General features: G+C 36.7%; 1 pseudogene; it reads right to left on the bottom strand.

The window, feature by feature from the left end:
- Window positions 1–9798: 9798 nt before the first annotated feature.
- Window positions 9799–23695, bottom strand: part of LOC112819429 (ferredoxin-2, mitochondrial-like) — a 53329-nt pseudogene continuing 39432 nt past the window's right edge.

Here is a 23695-nt window from a genome sequence, read left to right as displayed (position 1 = left end):
CTCCACAATACCCATCACCAGGCTAACATATCCCCCCACCCCCTTCCCTCCAGAACCCTCCGTTTGTTTTTCAGAGTCCATCGTCTCTCATGGTTCGTCTCCCCCTCCGACTTACCCCCCTTCATTCTTCGCCTCCTGCTATCTTCTTCTTTTTTTTTTTTGTCTTAACATACATTGCATTATTTGATTCAGAAGTACAGATCTGTGATTCAACAGTCTTGCACAATTCATAGTGCTCACCATAGCACATACACTTCCCAATGTCTACACCCAGCCACCCCAGCCCTCCCACTCCCCACCACTCCAGCAACACTCAGTTTGTTTCCTGAGATTAAGAATTCCTCATATCAGTGAGGTCATATGATACATGTCTTTCTCTGATTGACTTATTTCACTCAGCATAACACCCTCCAGTTCCATCCACGTTGTTGCAAATGGCAAGATCTCATTCCTTTTTATGGCTGCATAATATTCCATTGTGTATATATACCACATCTTCTTTATCCATTCATCTGTCGATGGGCATCTTGGCTCTTTCCACAGTTTGGCTATTGTGGACATTGCTGCTATAAACATTGGGGTACATGTACCCCTTCGGGTCCCTACATTTGTATCTTTGTGGTAAATACCCAGTAGTGCAATTGCTGGATCGAACGGTAGCTCTAATTTCAACTGTTTGAGAAACCTCCATACTGTTTTCCAGAGGGGTTGCACCAGCTTGCATTCCCACCAACAGTGTAGGAGGGTTCCCCTTTCTCCACATCCCCGCCAACATCTGTCGTTCCCTGACTTGTTAATTTTAGCCATTCTGACGGGTGTGAGGTGGTATCTCATTGAGGTTTTGATTTGGATTTCCCTGATGCCGAGTGATGTTGAGCACTTTTTCATGTGCCTGTTGGCCATTTGGATGTCTTCTTTGGAGAAATGTCTGTTCATGTCTTCTGCCCATTTCTTGATTGGATTATTTGTTCTTTGGGTGTTGAGTTTGATAAGTTCTTTATAGATTTTGGATACTAGCCCTTTATCTGATATGTCGTTTGCAAATATTTTCTCCCATTCTGTCGGTTGTCTTTTGGTTTTGTGGACTGTTTCTTTTGCTGTGCAAAAGATTTTTATCTTGATGAAATCCCAATAGTTCATTTTTGCCCTTGCTTCCCTTGCCTTTGGTGATGTTTCTAGGAAGAAGTTCCTGCGGCTGAGGTCGAAGAGGTTGCTACCTGTGTTCTCCTTTAAGATTTTGATGGACTCCTGTTTCACATGTAGGTCTTTCAACCATTTGGAGTCTATTTTTGTGTGTGGTGTAAGGAAATGGTCCAGTTTCATTCTTCTGCATGTGCATGTCCAATTTTCCCAACACCATTTGTTGAAGAGACTGTCTTTTTTCTATTGGACATTCTTTCCTGCTTTGTTAAAGATGAGTTGACCATAGAGTTGAGGGTCCATTTCTGGGCTCTCTATTCTGTTCCATTGATCTATGTGTCTGTTTTTATGCCAGTACCATACTGTCTTGCTGATGACAGCTTTGTAATAGAGCTGGAAGTCTGGAATTCTGATGTCGCCAGCTTTGCTTTTCTTTTTCAATATTCCTCTGGCTATTCGGGGTCTCTTCTGGTTCCATACAAATTTTAGGATTATTTGTTCCATTTCCTTGAAAAAACTGGATGGTATTTTGATGGGGATTGCATTGAATGTGTAGATTGCTCTAGGTAGCAGTGACATCTTCACAATGTTTGTCCTTCCAATCCATGAGCATGGAACGTTTTTCCATTTCTTTGTGTCTTCTTCAATTTCTTTCATGAGTATTTTATAGTTTTCTGAGTACAGATCCTTTGCCTCTTTGGTTAAATTTATTCCTAGGTATCTTATGGTTTTGGGTGCAATTGTAAATGGGGTCAACTCCTTGATTTTTCTCTCTTCTGTCTTGTTGTTGGTGTATAGGAATGGCACTGATTTCTGTGCATTGATTTTATATCCTGCTACTTGACTGAATTCCTGTATGAGTTCTAGCAGTTTTGGGGTGGAGTCTTTTGCGTTTTCTTTTTTTTTTTTAAGATTTTATTTATTTATTTGAGAGGGAGAGAGAGAATGAGAGATAGAGAGCACGAGAGGGACGAGGGTAAGAGGGAGAGGCAGACTCCCCGCCGAGCAGGGATCCCGATGCGGGACTCGATCCGGGGACTCCAGGATCATGACCTGAGCGAAGGCAGTCGCTTAACCAACTGAGCCACCCAGGCGCCCCTCTTTTGCGTTTTCCACATACAATATCATATCATCTGCAAAGAGTGAGAGGGTGACTTCCTCTTTGCTGATTTGGATGCCTTTGATTTCTTTTTGTTGTCTGATTGCTGTGGCTAGGACTTCTAATAATATGTTGAATAGCAGTGGTGAGAGTGGACATCCCTGCCACGTTCCTGACCTTAGGGGAAAAGCTGAGAGCTTTTCCCCGTTGAGAATGATATTTGCTGTAGGTTTTTCATAGATGGCTTTTATGATATTGAGGTATGTACTCTCTTTCCCTATACTCGGAAGAGTTTTGATCAAGAAAGGATGCTGTATTTTGTCAAATGCTTTTTCTGCATCTATTGAGAGGATCATATGATATTTGTTCTTTCTTTTGTTAATATATTGTATCTTGTTGATTGATTTGCGGATGTTGAACCAACCTTGCAGCCCAGGGACAAATCCCACTTGGTCATAGTGAATAATCCTTTTAATGTACTGTTGGATCCTATTGGCTAGTATTTTGGTGAGAATTTTTGATCCATGTTCATCAAGGATATTGGTCTGTAATTCTCCTTTTTGATGGGGTCTTTGGTTTTGGGATCAAGGTAATGGTGGCCTCATAAAATGAGTTTGGAAGTTTTCCTTCCATTTCTATTTTTTGGAACAGTTTCAGGAGAATAGGTCTTAATTCTTCTTTAAATGTTTGGTCGAATTCCCCTGGGAAGCCATCTGGTCCTGGGCTTTTGTTTGTTGGGGGATTTTTATGACTGCTTCAATGTCCTTAGTGGTTATAGGTCTGTTCAGGTTTTCTATTTCTTCCTGGTTCAGTTTTGGTAGGTGATACAATACACCTATTTCTTCCAGGTTATCTAATTTGCTGGCATAGAGTTGCTCATAATATGTTCTTATAATTGTTTGTATTTCTTTGGTGTTGGTTGTGATCTCTCCTCTTTCATTCATGATTTTGTTGATTTGGGTCATTTCTTTTTTCTTTTTAATAAGTCTGGCCAGGGGTTTATCACTCTTGTTAATTCTTTCAAAGAACCAGCTCCTAGTTTCGTTGATCTGTTCTACTCTTCTTTTGGTTTCTATTTCATTGATTTCTGCTCTGATCTTTATTATTTCTCTTCTCCTGCTGGGTTTAGGCTTTATTTGCTTTTTTTTCTCTAGCTCCTTTAGGTGTAGGGTTAGGTTGTGTATTTGAGACCTTTCTTGTTTCTTGAGAAAGGCTTGTATTGCTATATACTTTCCTCTTAGGACTGACTTTGCTGTATCCCAAAGATTTTGAGCAGTTGTGTTTTCATTTTCATTGGTTTCCATGAATTTTTTAAATTCTTCTTTAATTTCCTGGTTGACCCATTCAGTCTTTAGTAGGATGCTCTTTAGCCTACATGTATTTGAGTTCTTTCCAACTTTCTTCTTGTGATTGAGTTCTAGTTTCAAAGCATTGTGGTCTGAAAATATGCAGGGAATAATCCCAATCTTTTGGTATGGGTTGAGACCTGATTTGTGACCTAGGATGTGATCAATTCTGGAGAATGTTCCATGGGCACTAGAGAAGAATGTGTATTCCGTTGCTTTGGGATGGAATGTTCTGAATATATCTGTGATGTCCATTTGGTCCAGTGTTTCTTTTAAAGTCTTTATTTCCTTGTTGATCTTTTGCTTAGATGATCTGTCCATTACAGTCAGGGGGGTGTTAAAGTCCCCCACTATTATTGTATTGTTGTCAATGTGTTTCTTTGCTTTTGTTATTAATTGGCTTATATAATTGGCTGCTCCCATGTTAGGGGCATAGATATTTACAATTGTTAGATCTTCTTGTTGGACAGACCCTTTAAGTAGGATATAGTGTCCTTCTTCATCTCTTATTACAGTCTTTGTTTTAAAATCTAGTTTGTCTGATATAAGGATTGCCACCCCAGCTTTCTTTTGGTGTCCATGAGCATGGTAAATGCTTTTCTACCCCCTCACTTTCAATGTGGGGGTGTTTTTGGGTCTAAAATGAGTCTCTTGCAGACAGCATATTGATGGGTCTTGTTTTTTAATCCAATGACAGCCTGTGTCTTTTGTTTTGGACATTGAGCCCATTTACATTCAGGGTAACCATTGAAAGGTATGAATTTAGTGCCATTGTATTGCCTATAAGGTGACTGTTACTGTATATTGTCTGTGTTCCTTTCTGATCTATGCTGCTTTTAGGCTCTCTCTTTGCTTTGAGGACCCCTTTCAATATTTCTTGTAGGTCTGGTTTTGTGTTTGCAAATTCCTTTAGTTTTTGTTTGTCCCGGAAGCTTTTTAACTCTCTTCAATTTTCAATGAGAGCTTAGCTGGATATAGTATTCTTGGCTGCGTATTTTTCTCATTTAGTGCTCTGAATATATCATGCCATTCCTTTCTGGCCTGCCAGGTCTCTGTGAATAGGTCTGTTGCCAATCTAATGTTTCTACCATTGTAGGTTACATATCTCTTCTCCTGAGCTGCTTTCCAGATTTTCTTTTTGTCTCTGAGACTCGTAAGTTTTACTATTAGATGTCGGCGTGTTGACCTATATTTACTGATTTTGAAAGGGGTTCTCTGTGCCTCCTGGATTTTGATGTCTGTTTCCTTCCCCACATTAGGGAAGTTCTCTGCTATAATTTGCTCCAATATCCCTTCTGCCCCTCTCTCTCTTTCTTCTTCTTCTGGGATCCCAATTATTCTAATGTTGTTTCATCTTATCGTATTGCTTGTCTCTCGAATTCTGCCCTCATGATCCAGTAGTTGTTTATCTCTCTTTTTCTCAGCCTCTTTATTTTCCATCAATTGGTCTTCTATATAGCTGATTCTCTCTTCTGCCTCATTTATCCTAGCAGTTAGTGCCCCCATTTTTTATTGCACCTCATTAATAGCCTTTTTGATTTCGACTTGGTTAGATTTTAGTTCTTTTATTTCTCCAGAAAGGGTTTCTCTAATAAATTACACTTTTTCAAGCCCAGCTAGTATTTTTAAAGTCATGATTCTGAACTCTAGGTCCCACATCGTACTAATGTCCGTATTGAGTAGGTCCCTGGCAGATGGTACTACCTCTTGTTCTTTTTGCTTAGGTTATTATTTTTTGTCTTGTCATTTTGTCCAGAGGAGAGTAGATGAATTAGAGAACAAAATGCTAACAGGTTAACAACGTCCCCAGCAAATATACTCTATACAAATCAGAAAAGACCTGAAACCAGGGGAAAAGAAAGGGAAAGAAATTAAAAAGAAAGAGAAAAAAAAAGAAAAAAAAAGATAAACAAAAACAGAACAAAAAAAAAACAGAATATGATCAAATATGATCAGGCTAGTGCATAGATCAGTGCCACACACTAGATTTTGGGCGTATTTTGGTCTGTTAGAAGAAAGTGTCTCCTAAAATTTTAAAGGAAGAAAGATTTCTGTATGTACAAAATAAGGGTTGATACAAAGAAGGATGGAAGATGAGTGTAAAGATGAAAATTATAAAAGATTTTATTAAAGGAATAGATCAGATAAGAAGTTGTTTGAAAAAAGAAAGAAGATTAAAATAAAGAAAAGAAAACAAAAGGGAGAGAATGTGATCAGGCAGGAGACTAGAACAAAGCCATACACTAGTGATTTATGGTATATTTTGATCTGTTAGAAGAAACTGTATCTCAAAATTTTAAAGAGAGAACAACTTACATATATATGCCAAAAATAAGGGTAACTACCATGAAGGGAAAAATATGACTTTAAAAATGAAAAATATATATATTTTTTAAAAAGGGATTGATAAGATGTTGGTTGAAAAAGGGAAAAAGAAAAATTCAAAAAAAAAAAGTTAAAAAAATTAACTTTGAAAAACTAATGAATCATGGTAAAGAGAGACTCCCGTCTCTCTGGTCTATGGCCTCAGTCCGTGCTCACCCGGCCTGTGACCGAGCATTCTATGTCTGGCACCTGACCCCGTGTGGAGTCTCCAAACCCAGCAGATCCCTGCAGTGCCCTCCCTCGCCGCTCCTTCCAGGGGAGGAAGGTGAGTCTTCCCGGCTCTGCCTCTTGTTGGGTCCCTGCTGGAGGAGCAGTGGCCCGACTGGGCCGCGGATCACAGTCTATGGCAACCCTGAGCTGAGAGCCCGCGCCTCGGCTCCATCTCTGCAGCCGGCTTCCCCGCTCTGATACCTGGGAGCTCTGCTGCACTCAGGTATCCCCGGTCTTTCTGTGACCTCGAGGGTCCTGAGACCACACTGTCCTGTGAGGGTTCCACCCCAAGCTTAGCCACTGGAGCGACGTCCCTCAGCCGAGCCAACTTCTAAAAGTTCCGAATTTGTGCTCTGCGGCTCTATCACTTGCCAGAAGTGGCCGACGGAGGCCCCCTCCCCCGCCGTCTATCCTCCCAAATATAGCCTCAAATTCACTTCTCCGCACATCCTACCTTCCAGTAAGTGGTCGCTTTTCTGTTCAGAGAGTTGTTGCTATTCTTTTCTTCGATCTCCTTTTGAGTTCGTTGATGTTCAGAATGGTTTGATCCCTGTTCAGCTGAATTCTTGAGACCAGACGAAATCCAGGTCTCCTACTCCTCCGCCATCTTGCTCCACCCCCTCCCTAGGCAAGATTTTCAAGTGAGTGTGGGTGTTTACTTTCAGATTGAGAAGAGTGAGTGGAATTTTACATATCGTTACAGAGGACAACTCCCATATTAACAAACATATACTGGTCAGAGATACACAGCCATCTAGGGCTACGTGATAACCTTGGCAAGGGAAGCTTTCTATGGAGAACAAGATAGAAAGATCCCACTTGGACACTAGGAAAATCATATACAGCTTGTAGACTAACTTCTTCCAATTAGGAAAACATTTTGATTGTAATGGGACAGACTTCTTTGTTGCTATTGCTGTTGTTACTCTCAGCCAAACCCTAATTCCAATAATTCATTTGCCATCAGAAGATGCTCATGATAGATGGTATATGGGGGAAACAATGGATATAAATAATGTGTAATTATGTGGGAAGTGTGTGATAATAGGAAGGAGGGTGAGGAGAAAGAAGTAGGAAGACTTGAAGACTGGAAATAAACAGATGTGTTCATTTTAGTGTTTGTCCTAAATAGAGATTATTAGTAACTGAATTTTCTTTGGATATTCTATATTTTCCTATGAAATACAATCTGTATTAATAAACTTATAGTTAGAATATTACAGTTACTAAAAGTTTTAAACACTGATTATGCATAGAAAAAATGAGGAAATTTAGCTTGTACTTCACTGGCTGGGTCCTGAAAGAGTCTCACCCTGGTTTCTTTGTTCTCTGTCACACTCTGCTGATGATGAAATGTATACATATTCTTCACTGGTTATAAAAAGGACAGTTCAAAAGGTGAATAAAGGGTCATTATAAACATTGAGTGAACAGTCAGGGAGAGCTTTACCTATATCACACATTTACCACTATCTGTATTAAAGTTCCTTAATGGAAGTGCATAATAGATTTAGTGCTACAGATTTTTAGAGAAAATTAAGCATGCAAAGAAGTATAGACTGTTGAGCAAACGTACATAACCTCCAGTAAAAGAGAAATTTATAATGTTGTACTATGAATTTTGCAGATCACAATGGTACATAAGAGGCTTGTGGTGATGTCACCCTGCGACCCTCAGTGAAAAGAACACTTCAGTAAAGAAGGTTGTGGATGATCATGTTTCTCTGTTGTGCATTGAATTGTGTCCTTACAAAGATTTATATATTGAAATACTAACAGTCACATTGGGAAGAGCATCCTTCGGTGATACCTCTTTTTTTTTCTTTTTTTTTTAAGTTAAGTCCAAACTCTACTTTGCCTACCAGTAATCTCAAAGCCTGGCCCCATCCCACCTCTGCAGTTGACTTTCTAGCATTCTTACCTTATTAGTCTCCTGGTCTCATATAAACAACTTGCATTTTTTAAAAAACAAGTCATGTTTTCCCTCTTTCCTTCATCACACTTTTACACCTCCTGTTTGTACTTGTGGAAGTGTTTTCCTCTCTTCTACTTTATCCTATTCATTCTTCAGATCTCAGTTCAAATGTTTTTTCCTTTAAGAGACATCCCTGCCCATGTAAGCTTGCCTTAGCAGTGCTCTTTCTGTGTTCCCCTTTAAGTACCCTTTACTTATCTATGTGAGAACACTTATTCATTTGCATTTTATTATCTATTTACTTGTCTATATTTTCTTCTATTATGTAAGTTTTTTGGAGTGTAAACTGTGTCTTTGTCATTATAGTCTCTCAAATATTTAGCCTTCTAGGCTAAATAGGCCCATAATAAGTACATGAAAAGTTACATATAAATGCATGAGTGATCAATAGAGTGATGCCAAACTTCTCATGGTAATTGGGTGCTCTTTGTTGGGCCAAATTAGCTTCATTATAAGGAAATTGTTATTTATGGTGAAGGATTTAAAAAGGCTATTGATATTTTCTAGAGGTAATGAAGTTTTTTGAGTGAAAATCTAACTGATATTTCAAAAGGCAAATCTTTGTATATGATATATATAAATTTAGAGTATATGGGAAAGTCTTTCTGAATGATTTGGTCTTACAGTTTGAACATACTTTGCATGAAGGTGACTACAAACTAATAAGCATACAAAAATTTTTGTTTTGACAACTGAAAATCACGGAGTAAATCTTATTTACTGCTACAGTGCTCTACCATATTATGTTATACTAATTAATAACTTTGAGAAATTTAGAGGCTTCAAATAATCTGATTTCCTGACGTGATAGAGTATAAATCCTGAACACTGTCAGTACCACAATAAAAACTTTAAAGTTTGCTCTAAATTAAGTTTAGGGAAAAAAAAAAAACATTTGATTAGGATTCAGTAAACCTCTACTTTAATCTTTATTATCACTAGTCATGTCTCACTCAGCCTTTCTGGACCTCAGATTCTCCATGTTCAAAATGGAGAAATCATGGGTTGTACCCATTTCATAAATCACTATGGAAAATCAGTGCAACAATATAAGTGAAAATCATGAAGAATGAAGTCATAAACAAATATAAGAGTTTTTATTGATGCTATTAGGCTAGGAAGCATCTATAGATAAGTCCTCTGAGATAGTAGAACATTATAGGAACAGATAGTAGAGATGGAAGATCTCATTTAACCATTTAGAAAGTGACAATTTGATAGTTTCCTTTTATGGAAGGAGCATGGAAGCAATATTAATAACATTCTTAAAAACATTCTCTCTCTTTCTGTGTCTCCCTCTGTCAAATAAATGAAATCTTTAAAAAAAAAAAGTGAAAACAACAGTATTCTTTTTTTTTTCTTCCTGTGAGACAGTTTTATTGTTGCTCCAGTCAGATTCCACCCTATCTACACACTGATTCTCCTGAGTTTTGGGGAGGCCGCCCCAGCAGGGCTGGGTCCCCCTCAGCCTCCCAAACCAGAGCCTGGTCATGGGATCTCTCTGAGGCAGGGGCTTTGGCCTTCTGGTTGCATCCAACATCTCTCTTGGGCCTGTCCATGCTCTGGGCTGGGCTGGCAACTTGGCTATTCCTCCAGTCCCCGCCCCGAGGCCGCGGGTGCCCGGGGTGGTGCGGCTGCCCACGTCAGTGGGGCTTGGGGACATGGCTGTCCACGTAGAAGTTCCTGGTGATTTTTGGCAACGTGAATTCGGCCCCTTCCAGCTCAGGAGTCAGCACGATTTGGCAGCCCAGCCGGGAGTTCTCCTGAAGAAGGGGGGCCATGTCCAGCATGTTGTCCTCCCTCTCAGCAGGAGGAGGCAGAAGGTCCAGGTGGTCCTCGTTCACGTACACGTGGCAGGTAGAGCACACCAGGGAAGCTTCACAGGCCCCTTCCAGGTCCATTCCATGGCGCTGCGCCAGGTGGAGAACATTGTCCCCCACTCTGCTGCTCACCGGAATCCGTAGGCCTGACCGGTCTATGAACACCATGTTCACCACGTCCCTGGGCCGCTCGGGGACGCCAGCTTCTTCTTCCCCCGCCGGGCACGAGCCTGTTGCTCAGAATCTTCTGGTTGTCACTAGTGCCGCCACCTCCCCCGACCCCTGAGAGTCCCCAGGCTGGCTCCACCAGGCTCCCCTGGTCGCCCACCAGAAACCCAGCACTCACACCTCCCCAGGCCACAGAGGCGGACAAAACAACAGTATTCTACAGTTCATAAAAGTCTACATATTTTAATTTTTTATATAATTTATGTTAAATGTTTTAGGAATACAAAAGTAGTATATATAATCTATTTATTTTATGCATCATGTTTTGGAGCTCCTCATAGGTAAGGAGTATATTTTAAGTACATTTCATTAGTGAGGAAAGTGAAGCTCAAATTTATTGAGACATACCAGATTCATGAAGAAAAGACATAAGTAGGACTAAACAGTTGGCCTTTTGTTTTTATAGCCCATGCTCTTGTCTGTACAACCCGTTAATTCTTTTACTAAAAGATAATTGCTGCATATTGACGTTAGATGACACAATGGACTTGGTGCTCAACAGCACTAAGAGTAGTGTGGCTGAGGATTAAGTCTCGTGATTTGTACCAAATGGCAGTCCTTTCACCTTTTGGACAGAGACTTTGTAGAGGTTGATATAGGCAGCTATGAATATTTAATATTTTTAATAAAACCAGTTGCTTTCCTTGCTCTCTCTATAATTTCATGAATGAGACTACCAGCAAAAATACTGGAAAACAAATAGTTTTCAGTATGTCAGACATTTGATACTCCCATCTAGATAAAGAGGAAGGAAAGGAGTTATACTTCCAGGCCCCAAAGCATGATCTGAGTAATCTGTTATTTCAATAAATCAGCAAATAAATAAAGTGTTTTAAGTTAAATATTCTATGTTGTTAGGTGTTTTAAAACCAAAACAGAACTTTCTTTAACACTTATTTTTTAACTATCACTGAATGTAATTCTGATTAAAGAATAGCCAATTCTTTTCAAGGACTATTGCTTGAGACCTTGAGGTCAAATCAAAGGTCATCAGTTTGGAGAAGTACCATTTGAAATCTCCTTATAAGCCTAAACTAGTGTTTCCTTATGCACCTACCAGTCACCTCCTTTCTTATTCCAGGCCCTTTGCATCAATGTTTCTGAGGTGGGAGGTGAGCAACTACAGTTTAAAGCTCTCCTAGGTGTTCCCAGTGCACACTTCCTGGAGAACCACTGACCAAGTAACAATAGTACATCACTAAAAGAGCACCTCATTTTGTTCTTTTGCAAATGATTTCCATTAGGACTATTTCAATAAGACTTTAAGGCTTCTTCTAATTTTCCCCAGACTAGTAATGGTTCGCAGTCTAAAATCCTCTTTATATTTACCTCTAGAATCTATCCACATTTCTAGTGAGGCAAAAATCTTCCTGGTAAGTATAAGCCTTTCTGTTTATCTTTTCAACTTTACCTGACAACCCATCAAAAAAGAAAAATGTTCCCTTGAATGAATGTCATAACTTACACACAGTCTAATACAGGATGAAATTTATATTAAAAAAAAAAACTATCTTTCTCCCTTAGATAACATTTTTTTCTCCTAAAAAATTGAGATTACAACAGGAAAGATGCATGTCTACCCATGGTAAAGGGTATATGTGAAATGATGTACTCTTATTTAGGTAATAATAGATTTACATGCATATACATTTTTATTTGTATCAGATATAATTCACACATTATTATATATTGCACCAGAGGCTTTTACCTTAAATTAAAACTCATAAATTTTGACTATGTTGCATTCTATTTTATTTACCTTTATTGGCATAAAAGTGTTGAATTTTTATACAATGCTCTTAAAGAGATGGAGCCCTCTACTTTCATTTGGACTCTCTTAAGGCTTTGAAATGTTTGTTTTCACTTGACTCATCCCATTGATAAAAGAGCAGAAAGATCCAGGAGAGTTATCAGTGACAGGTTACAGAGCTATTTATGAATATCAACCACTGACTCCACACTCAGAACCAAGTAGTAGAAGAATATGGAAATGTCTCTACTCTGTCGTGTCTGGTATTATTTCTAGACTGTTCCCAAAGAAAGCTTATTTTTGCTCTTGCCAAACCAGAACATTTATATTAGAAAATCACCTTCTATGCAAAGAAGCTATAACCAATATACTGCAGATTTCAAAAGGATGTAAATAGAGAATTTATAAAATTATCTATAGTAGTTCAGTTCAAAATTTTACCTTAGACATTCCTTACAAAATTGTACTTTTGTGCTTCAAATCCAACCCATGCTATAGTATTTAACCTTCCTACATTTGTGCTTCCACTCTCTGGCTATCCCCCAGGCTCTCACTCTTCCATCTGTTCATGGTACAGAGCACCGTGCCTCTCTCTCTAAACTTCTGTTTCCTTACTTGTATAACATCACCTATTAATTATTTAATAAGGTCTTCTAGTTTGATTATCTCTTTTGTGCTAAGTAAACAAGTTTTTTAAAGTGCCTCCTCAACTTGTTTTGAATGGACACTTCAAACTAGTTTTATTTTGCAAAATATTTCCTTGCTGAAGATCTGGAGGAGTGACTTCCAGTCTGTGAACACCAGAGTTACTGCCAAGTACTCTGAAGTCCGTACGTATACCAAAATATTTATAACATACATGTGGAATGACTTTGCAAATGTGTGCTAATGAAATGCATGTCATTAAAAATAGCAGCTATTAGGGGCGTATTTATTTAAGCCAGTAAAATATAAATATCACATGAGAGGTATCTACAAAATTTTCACCTAAAGTTTTTTGGAAGATACTTAACTGGAGAAGGCACACCTGAAATTCCAGTTACTTCATTCTCAAATAGAACTAATGTAGTCCTATTCTACCACCACTGCCCCCTGTCCCCAACCCCAGCTCTAAGTAGTTGATTCTTAGCTGAAACTTGAACTAAGTCTCTTCTTCAAAACACATCAGAGATCAATAATAATATGAAAGGACATCAGTGATTTTCCCCACTATATCAAGCAGATCAAGACTGGATATTTTCATATTCTCTCTTCTAGTGACAACACCACACAGGTCTTCTATTATTGATTCCTATTTTGACTCAAAAATCACAAAATTCCTGAGAATACAGAGAGTCTCTCCTATCAGAAGATAACAATTATTATTGGGATAATGTGGTAGATATCATCTTTCTTTAGGCTCTTAAGCATCACGATTGTCACAGTTGTTCTCAACCAAGGCTAACTGGTTTAGGCAAAAGCTACCTAAGACTTGCCCTCTCAAATCCTGCTCTGTACCAAGCAAGCGTTAGTTATGTTACCTAGTGACAAAAAGGACTTCAGACTTCCATTCCTGCCTACCCTATTTTCTGAGTCCAAAAATATCATCCTTTGAGAACAGAAGAGGGGGCGCCTGGGTGGCTCAGTCAGTTAAGCATCCGCCTTCAGCTCAGGTCATGATCCCAGGGTCCTGGCATCCAGCCCCAGGACTGGTCAGGCACCCCACTCAGCAGGGAATCTGCTTCTCCCTCTGCTTTTCCCCCCTGCTAGTGCATGCATGCTCTCCCTCTATCTCTTGTCTCTCAAATAAAAGCTTTTTTGGGGGGGCAGTTCCTTTTTTTATTTAAATTCAGTTAACATATAGTGTATTATTAGTTTCAGAGGTAGAGTTCAGGGATTCATCAGTTGCATAAAACACCCAGGGCTCATTCCATCACATGCCCTCCTTCATGCCCATCACCCAGTTACCCCATCCCCCCAACCCACCACCCCTCTAGCAAACCTCAGTTTGTTTCCTTTGCTTAAGAGTCTCTTATGGTTTGTCTCCCTCTCTGATTTCATCTGTTTTATTCTTCCCAGGTTTTTGTTTTGTTTTTACTAACCAGAATCATGCTGTATGTATTGTTCTTTGATGTGCTTGTTGGAGATGTTCTCAGCCTAGCACACTCCTTTTATCCATTATCTCTCTCTCTCAAATAAATAAAATCTTAAAAAAAAAAACTGAAGAGAAAAAAAAGCAATTTGTACCTTGGCATCAGTGATATTCTTGGGTTTATTAGATATCAGTAATAATTTGGGGGGTCACATGATGGGAGTCATATCATAAATAGCCTTAGGAAATTTGTTTCTATAGCTCTGGCTCCTGGATTTTTACATCAACATCCATCCAATGCTAATAGAACCGGTGCCATTAGAAAAGTCTAACTACCCTTAAAAGGGAAAATTGTTACAGAGAAACAGAGATATATGGAAATAGATCTTTTCCTTTGTTTTGCTAACTCCTCTTTCTCCACCTATATATTTTAACATTGAGAACGAAAAAGAATGTTACATTTGTAGTAGGAAAGCTTAATCCATTGACAGCCTTGTAGAAGATTTTGTTCTAGACATATTCCTTTAATTCAACATAGATTTTTTTTAAAATAAAATGTATGACATCAAAATAGAATGATTTCTTATGCTCAGATACTAATAATCTGATCAGGATCATTTCTTGCTAAATTGTTATTTGCTATCATGAATAAAACTGCATTGCATTTTGTGAATCGAATAATTAGAGACTCTGGTGTGTCATAATATGTAGTAATTACAGTACTTCCAAAGATTTGGTTACTCTTTTCCCTGAAGTCATGCTGCCTTTTCAGTCAAGTACAAAGTATCAAATTTTGGTCATGGCAAAACTATGATGAACATTATTAAGTGTTTGTAATTATTATTATTTTTTTCAGTCCATTGTATCTCAGGATATAAATATATGTAACAAAAAAATTAACTGAAATAAGTACTTTTTATTTTCCACTTTATATATCCCCACATGATTTCTGTGGTAGAGATCCAATTTCCACCTGGAAAAAAACTAAGGAAGAAAGTGGAAATGATTAAGGCAATGTCAGCAAACAAATAATGAATTTGGTTATTTTTTCCAACATTTAATTGATTCAGTGAAAACAATCCACACACTAATTGCTTCACCAAAATTAATAAATCACTTGAGGCAATCAGTTGCTTAGCTCTAAATTTCACTTTAATCCTAGGAAGGATGAACTGAGCCAGGAAACATACAATCCAGTCTTAATTAGTATTTTTTAGTTGAGAATTCCAAAGTAGTGTTTTACCAATAGAGCTTATTTTTTTGAAATATCTTACACATCATTATACACGATTTTAGGGAATAATCCCAAAGCATCTTAAAGTGTTTGCCAAATATTTTAAATAGTAAGTGTGAAAAAAAGCATAAACTTTAAAATTAGAGATCTAAAATAGTTGGTGTTATTTTTGACATATTAAATCAATATACCAGTTATTCTTCAGAATATTTTTTTTCTAAGAATATACTTGATTTTTCTAATAGCTACATTGTCTTCCATTAACTTCATTCATTCATTTAATGAACATTTACCTTCTGTAATTTTTCAGTTGTCCACTAGGTAGGCCCCTACAAGGGTTTCTTTCTTTTCTTTTTTCTTTTTTTTTTTAATTATGCACTTTTGTGACCAGCATTTCATATTTTAAGATGTTTGTTTCATTGGGATATATTTCCAAAATATTGACTTGAGAACATTCTATGCCTTTCTTTTCCAATAAATATTTCATAAGCTTTGGTATATATTATTTGGTCTCCAGAATAACTGAGCAGATTTACAACCCACTAACATGATTTAACATGTATGTGCCTCTACATGGCCTGGCAAACCAAGTTAATGATTTTTATTAGATTAACAGATGTAAAGTGAATCCTTAAAATTATTTTAACTCACATTATTATGCATGACTTTTATTATTAATGAAGGTTCTTTCTCTAAGTATATATATCTCCTTCACAATAAACGTTTTTTCTGTCCTTTGTAAAAATTTGTCCATAATGATTTATCTTTAGAAATATCTGTGTATGTATCAGTTCTTACAAATTTTTAGAATAAGTGTGTCATATTTTCCATTGTTATATTTTTTTATTACATTTAAGCTAAAGGTTGAATGATTCATGTTTATATGGCTGTATTAGTTATGACTTAGTTGATTTTATCTATTTCTTAAATACTCCTAAATTTTGTCTTGTCTTCTTTGTATTGCTTCTGTTTTGTCATTGTCAGAATAGCATTGGTCTACTTAAATATTATAATACCTTTGAAATTAAGATTTTGGAATTTTTTTAAATTCCTTGTTTAGTACCTATTCCGTGTAACTGCATCTTTAAAATGGTGTAATCTTCAGTAACAAATATTGTGGACTCTACCCTCAGGATTCACTTGATTCATTATTTTAGTATATTTCCATAAATTGCATAATCTGTATCCTGGTGGTATAATTCCTTTGTAAGCGCCTATTATGTGCCAAGTTATTTATTCATTGACTCTTCACAAGAGTATGAAGCATTCTTCAAAGTCAAATTTCATCTCTGTCAAAAAAAAATTCATCTCTGTCAGAGTCACCTAAAATGTTTCAACAAGGACCACTGAGTCAAAATCTCTGAGAATTTGAGGATTAGGCTGGAGGGATCTACTTTTTGTTTTGTTTTTGTTCTTAGTAACTTTTACTGGATTTTGTTTTCTTTTCTAGACCCCAAAGTCTGAGGACTGCTATTCTATAACACTATCTTAAACACTCATTCTAAGTATGAGGAAATAAAGTCTAAAAGGAGTTAAATGTCTTACCTAAAGCCACATGAATTTAGGAGCATGGAATCAAGATTACTCCAAGACTGATTATCTAACCTATAGTACCAACTCAACCCCCGAGGGGATGCCTAAAGAGACCTGAAGCTTTTTATTCTATCTGAGCTAAAATTAACTAGTTTGCTTTGGGTGCCTGGGTGGCTCAGATGGTTAAGCGTCTGCCTTTGGCTCAGGTCATGATCCCAGAGTCCTGGGATCGAGTCCCGCATTGGGCTCCCTGCGCCTTGGGAGCCTGCTTCTCCCTCTGCCTCTCTCTCTCTCTCTGTCTCTCATGAATAAATAAATAAAATCTTTAAAAAAATAAAATAAAATTAACTAGTTTGTTTTGATTCAACTGCTTATTAAGAACTAAAATTTGGGGAGTGCCTGAGTGGCTCAGTCAGTTAAGCATCTGCCTCTGGATTGGGCCCTGATCTCAGGGTGCTGGGATTGAGCCCTGCATCAGGCTCTCCACTCAGTGGCAAGTCTGTTTCTCCCTTTCCCTCTCCCTCAGTGATGTCTCTTTCTCTCTCTCTCAAATAAATAAATAAAATCTTTAAAGAAAAAAAAAGAACTAAAATTTGGGTTTTGAGTAGATCTTGCTGGCATTGAGGCTAAAAAGATGACAGTTCTAGTAAAAATAATTATTCATAGAACATATACTTTTAGAACTGTAAATATCACCATCATACAATCTATGAAACAAACTATATATCTAGGTCATAATTAGCATAATATTATACCCATTACTATATGCTTTGGTGGATATCTGGTAACAAAATAACATGAAAGTGCATGTTCCTACACACACACATCCCCCCAGCTTGAGAATTATTACTCCAACCTGATTCTTTTTAAATACATATTTTCACATATTTGATATAACAATGTCTATCTCTATGGAAATTCATAGTTATATCTTTAGAAAAGAAATCACGCATATTACAGAAAGAATTATAAAGTCTAACAAAATAGTTATTTTGCAATAGAGCAGCTTTGATTCTTTTTTTTTAAAGATTTTATTTATTTATTTGAGAGAGAGAGAGAATGAGAGAGAAAGCACATGAGATGGGGGGAGGGTCAGAGGGAGAAGCAGACTCCCTGCTGAGCAGGGAGCCCGATGCGGGACTCGATCCAGGGACTCCAGGATCATGACCTGAGCCGAAGGCAGTCGCTTAACCAACTGAGCCACCCAGGCGCCCTGAGCAACTTTGATTCTAATAAGTAGTATGAGGTAGGTAGGCAATTCTATAATTTATGGCCTGTGGCCAACATAAATAAAGAAATGCTATATTAACATAAATAAGTCTATAAACTAGAAGGTCCTTTATTACTTTGAGAGAAAAACCACAGAAATTTATAATTACATAATTTTTAATAAAATATAAGGGGCATAAAACAGGTTTGAACAAAAAAAAAACAACAAGAATCAGGGGCACCTGGGTGGCTCAGTTGGTTAAGCATCTGCCTTCGGCTCAGGTTACAATCACAGGGTCCTGCTTTTCCCTCTCCCTCCACCTTCCCAACCCGCTCATGCTTATTCTCTCTCACTCTCTCTCAAATAAATAAAAATCTTAAAAATAAATATTTGAAAAAAGAATCAGATTCATATATATATATATATATGTATATATATATATATATATATACATATACATATACATATATTTTAAGAGATTGAGAGGGCAGGGGCAGAGGGAGAATCTCAAGCAGGCTCCACGCCCAGTGCAGAGCCTATGCGACACAGGGCTGATCTCACAACCCTGAGATCACTACCTAAGCCGAAATCAAGGGTCTGACGCTTAACCCACTGAACCATCCAGGCACCCCTGGATTCACATAATTTTTTTTTTAATTTTTATTTATTCATGAGAGACAGAGAGAGAGAGAGAGGCAGAGGGAGAAGCAGGCTTCCCACCGAGCAGGGAGCCCGATGCGGGACTCGATCCCAGGACCCTGGGATCATGACCTGAGCCGAAGGCAGACGCTTAACCATCTGAGCCACCCAGGCTCCCGGATTCACATAATTTTTAAATAGGCGACAGGGAACTCTAACAATTTTGAACAAGAAGTAAATATTTTTAAAAATTCTAATGATATATCAGAATCAATAAAAATGGGAGTGAGAGTAAATATGGTAGAGGATCAAGAAAACAGAAGGGAAGTAAAAATTAGACAAAAGGCAGGTAAGAGAAATATGTAGATTATCATCATAAAACTTTGTATTGTACAAAATGAGTGATAACAGTAGATAGGCCAGGGGTCCTGTCTGTGAGCAGAACAGAAGTTAAGCATAGCGGAGTTCACAGTGATCAGCCCATATGTGGAGATGGCCAGCATCATGAGGACACCTTGGGATGTCTCTAGCACTGTGAACAGGGCCTACTTAGGTACTGGCAGTGGTAAATTAGGTAGGAAGTAGGAAGTTAAGGGAAAAAGTCAGGGAGGTTCAATTTAATTTTCCTAGCCAAAAAATTCCTCAAGCAGAGCTACTTTAAAGATTGGTATCTCACTCTGACCCAGTGAAGTAGAGACATAAGAAGAACCACACACTGAGATAAAAACAAGAAAGGGGGGAAACATACAGTTAGAATAATAAGTTCTCAGGTATGTATGAAGAAAGTTGCAGTTGCAGGTGGTGGGCCTCTGAGGGTTATTACTTACTGCCTTAAAAAAATGGTAGCTGATTCTTTTCACAGGTGCTTATTTTTTATCCTTAAATTATAAAAGCATCATTTGTCATAGAACTGAGAAGGCAGTGAATGAAGAGATACAATTTTGTATATTGTAGTGACCTTGACTAGAACTTTATTATCTCTAAAATTGTATGGAATCAATCACATAGTATATAGCTATGAAATCATACCTTGTTTGTAGGTATACAAGGATATATAAGTGATTGAATGAAATCAGTCATGTGACCAGAGGATCATCACATGGAACATCTACAATTTTAAAATAATAATTTATTAATTTTCACCTCTATGTCTAATGCTTATTTTCCTGTGACTAAGAAGGAAACACAAAGTATAGAGACATAGAGCTCAGTTCTGTACTTAGATACAGAACTGTATCTCTGTACATACCTGAACTGGAAATTTTGCTCCTCACTCCCTTGAGCAAACTGCTTAACTTCTATATTTCTATGTCCTCATCTACAAATTTGAGGATATTTATAGTACAGAACTCAAGAGGTTGTAGAGAAAATTTAATACGAGAATATATTGAACATATTAAGCATTCACTAAATGTTAGCTATTATTATTAAGAAGGTCAAAAGGATCTACAAAGCTTGAGCTTGTGCTTTATCAGAAAATCTCTCTGGAATGGAATCATTACCATGCCATTTCTCTCTCAATATGACGACCTCTTCATATTATAAACCCCACAGAAACCAGCCTCTCTGTAAATAGCACATAGAACTGACAAAAGTACCAAAAATGTTTTTTATTGAGGTCAATTTTAGGGGAAAATTAGATAAAACAATGAATTCAGCATGTATTTAAAAGTCCCTGAAGAAACCAACCATCTATATTTGAAAGCTTTGCTTTTAAATTAGATGATATTCCAAAAATGTTTTGGACAGAAACAGCAGAATCCGTCCTTCCCCCATCTCTGCATTTCTTTACCTGAAATTCAACAATTATCTTCACAACTGCTTGACTTGTTGAACTGGATGTCAGAAAATATGTTCTAAACTTCATTACCAGGCTAATATTGCATTGCTGTTGACAAAAACAGTAAAGATTGATTTCTTGAATGATATAAAAATAGATCATTTCATTATCTTTTTAACACCTTTTTGGGGGATTGATACAAAATAAACTGCACTTATACAGTTTTCTAAGTTTTCATATATGTATAAATCATATTATCACAATCTATGTAATTAATATTTCTAACACCCCCTAAAAATGTCTCTTTGTAATACCTCTCCCTCATCCCTCCAGGCCCACCCCCATCCTAAGCAACCACTGATCACTATCTGTCACTTTATGATACTTTTTAATGACACTTTCTGTCATAGTTTGCTTTTTCTAGGATGTTATATAAATGCAAGCATATAGTGTGTACTTTATTTCCCTACTTGATTCATTAAGTGTAATTCATACTGTTGTGTGTATTAATATTTTGTTCTCTGTTGCTGAAAAATGCATCCCATTGTACGGACATAACAATTTGTTTATACATGCATCTGAGGATGATGAACATTTGAGTTGTTTCTAATTTTCAGCTGTGAAAATTAAGGCTACTATGACACTTGTAGAAAAATCTTTGTATGAACGTTTGCTTTCATTTTTCTTGGGTAAAAATCTAGAAGTGGAATGTCTGGGTCAAGTGGTAGGTTCTCGTTTAATTTTTTTAAGAAACTGTCAAACCTGTTTTCCAGGTATTTGTACAATTGAACATTTCTCTCAATAGCATACATATGAGAATTCCAGTGCCTCCATATCTGCATCAACATTTCAAATGGTCATACTTTAAAATTTTAGACTACTAATATATGTGTAATAGTATCTCATTGTGCCTTTTAATAGGCTTTATTCTTTTAGAGGAGTTTTGGGTTTACATCAAAATTGAGCAGAAAATACAGACCACCACCATATGTTCCCTTCCATTCCCTACACACAGCCCCCCACATTGTGAGCATTCCCCAACAAAATAGTACATTTGTTACAATCAGTAGACTTTTTGACACATCATTATTACCCAAAGTCCTTAATTTATATTATGATTCACTCGTGGTGTTGTACATTCTGTGGGTTTAGACAAATGGGTAATGATCTTTATCTATCATGGTATCATACAAAATATTTTCACTGCTTTAAAACTCCTCTGTGCTCTGCCTATACATCCCTCTCCCCCACCCACAAGCCCTATCTATCAATGATTTTTTTTATTGTCTCCATACTTTTGGAGACACATAGACACATCCTTTTCTAGAATGTCATATAGTTAAAATCTTACAGTATGTAGCCTCTTTGGATCGGCTTCTTTCATTTAGTAATAAACATTTAGGGTTCTTCCATACCTTTTCATAGCTTTATAGCTCATTTTTTAAGTGCTAAATAATATGCCATAATATTCCATAATATGTCTGGATGTACCAATTTATTCACTTACTGAAGGACATCTTGGTTGCTTCCGAGTTTTGGCAATTATGAATATGGCTGCTTATTGTGGTTTTAACTTGTTTTACTGAAATGATGAATCATGCTGAATACTAATTATGTGTTTGTCATATATATATTTTTGACATGTTTATTTAAATTTTCCCTTTTTTGTTAACAGCTTGATTGAAGCATATATTGTACTAACATAAAATTCACCTATTTTAACTTGTATTGTCCAATGAAAGAGTTGTTCAGTGATCATCAGGAGAGAGTTCCAGTACATTTTTATTGCTCCCAAAAGTGCCCTCATACCCAGTGACAGTTGATTGCTGCTCCCATCCCCCGTCCCAGAATCTGTTCCCCTCCCTAATTATTCTGGTTTCTTAATGCATATAAGATTTGCTTCATCTAGAAATTTCATATAAATGGACTCATATAAATTATATTTTTTCCTCTGGTTTATTTCTCTTGCTGTAAAATTTTTGAGGCTTATGAATGTTATAGGGTATGTTGTCCCTTTTTATTTCTGAAAAGTATCCCATTATATACTTCATTTTTTTTATCCATTCACCAGTATTATCCTTTTGGCTAGATGCTGATTTCAGCTGTTTTGAATAATGTTGCTATGAAGATAAACAGACAAATCTTTGGATGTAAGATTCCAGTTTTCCTTGGTAAATACATAGGAGTGGGTTCCTGGTTCATAGAGTAAGTATATACTCATCATTCAAAACAAACAAACAAACAAAAAAAAACCTGTTTTCCAAAAATGGCAGTACCACTTTACATTCCCTCCCCAGCAAGGTATAAGGGTACTGCTTTCTCTACTACATTGGCAACACCTGGTATTGATAGTTTATATCACTATAATTATTCTATAGAGGTGTATATTGGTATTTCATTGTAATTTTAATTTGTATTCCCTAATGTTTAAGGATGTTGAGCATCCTTTCATGTTCTTTTTAGATATCCATACATCTTATTTTATAAAATGTCTATTCAAATTACTTTCCCATTTTATAAATTCACTTGGTGATGCTGTATAATTGATTTTATGTCTTTCTGGATATAGTTTGCTAATATTTATTAAACTAGTGAAACATCAGCACCTGGACTTTTTGTGGAAACATTTTATTTACTAATCCAATTTCTTTACTTGTTATAAGTTTATTGATGTTTTTACTTCTCCTTGAATAAACTACAGAGATTTTGACTTTTCCAGATATTTGTCCATTTAATTGAAGTTGTCTAATTTTGAGGCATAAAGCTCTAACTTTTCATTTTTGCAGGGTCTGTAATGATGTTCTATACACTTCATTTGTCTCTGTGTATATATATGTGTGTATATATATTCTAAGGTTTTATATACACACATTCCTAGAGGGTCTAGCTAAATTTGAATTTTACTCATTTTCAAAGAATCAGTTTTTTGTTTTATCAATATTTTTATTGATATTTGTTGATTTTTTTGATCACCTAAAATGTATTTAGGTTTGTTTTATATCTTAGCATTTGGTCTATCCTGGAGAATAGTCTATATGCTTTTTAAAAGAATATATATTTGCTATTATTGGTTCAAATATGAAATTCCACTTAATACAAATTGTTTTATAGTATTGTTCAAAACTTCTTTATTACTGATTTTCTTTCTAATTGTTATCTAAATCACTGACAGGGGAATAATGAAATCTCCAACAATTGTTGAATTGTCTATTTCTCTTTTCAAATTCGTCAACTTTTCCTTAACCTTGTTTGGGGTCTGTTCTTTGGTACATATT

The sequence above is a fragment of the Callorhinus ursinus genome, unplaced genomic scaffold (genome assembly GCF_003265705.2).
Source record: "Callorhinus ursinus isolate GAN/ISIS: 27379988/994484 unplaced genomic scaffold, GSC_fseal_2.0 scaffold6, whole genome shotgun sequence".
Classification (NCBI taxonomy): Eukaryota; Metazoa; Chordata; class Mammalia; order Carnivora; family Otariidae; genus Callorhinus; species Callorhinus ursinus.
This window is presented reverse-complemented; position numbering and strand designations above follow the sequence as displayed.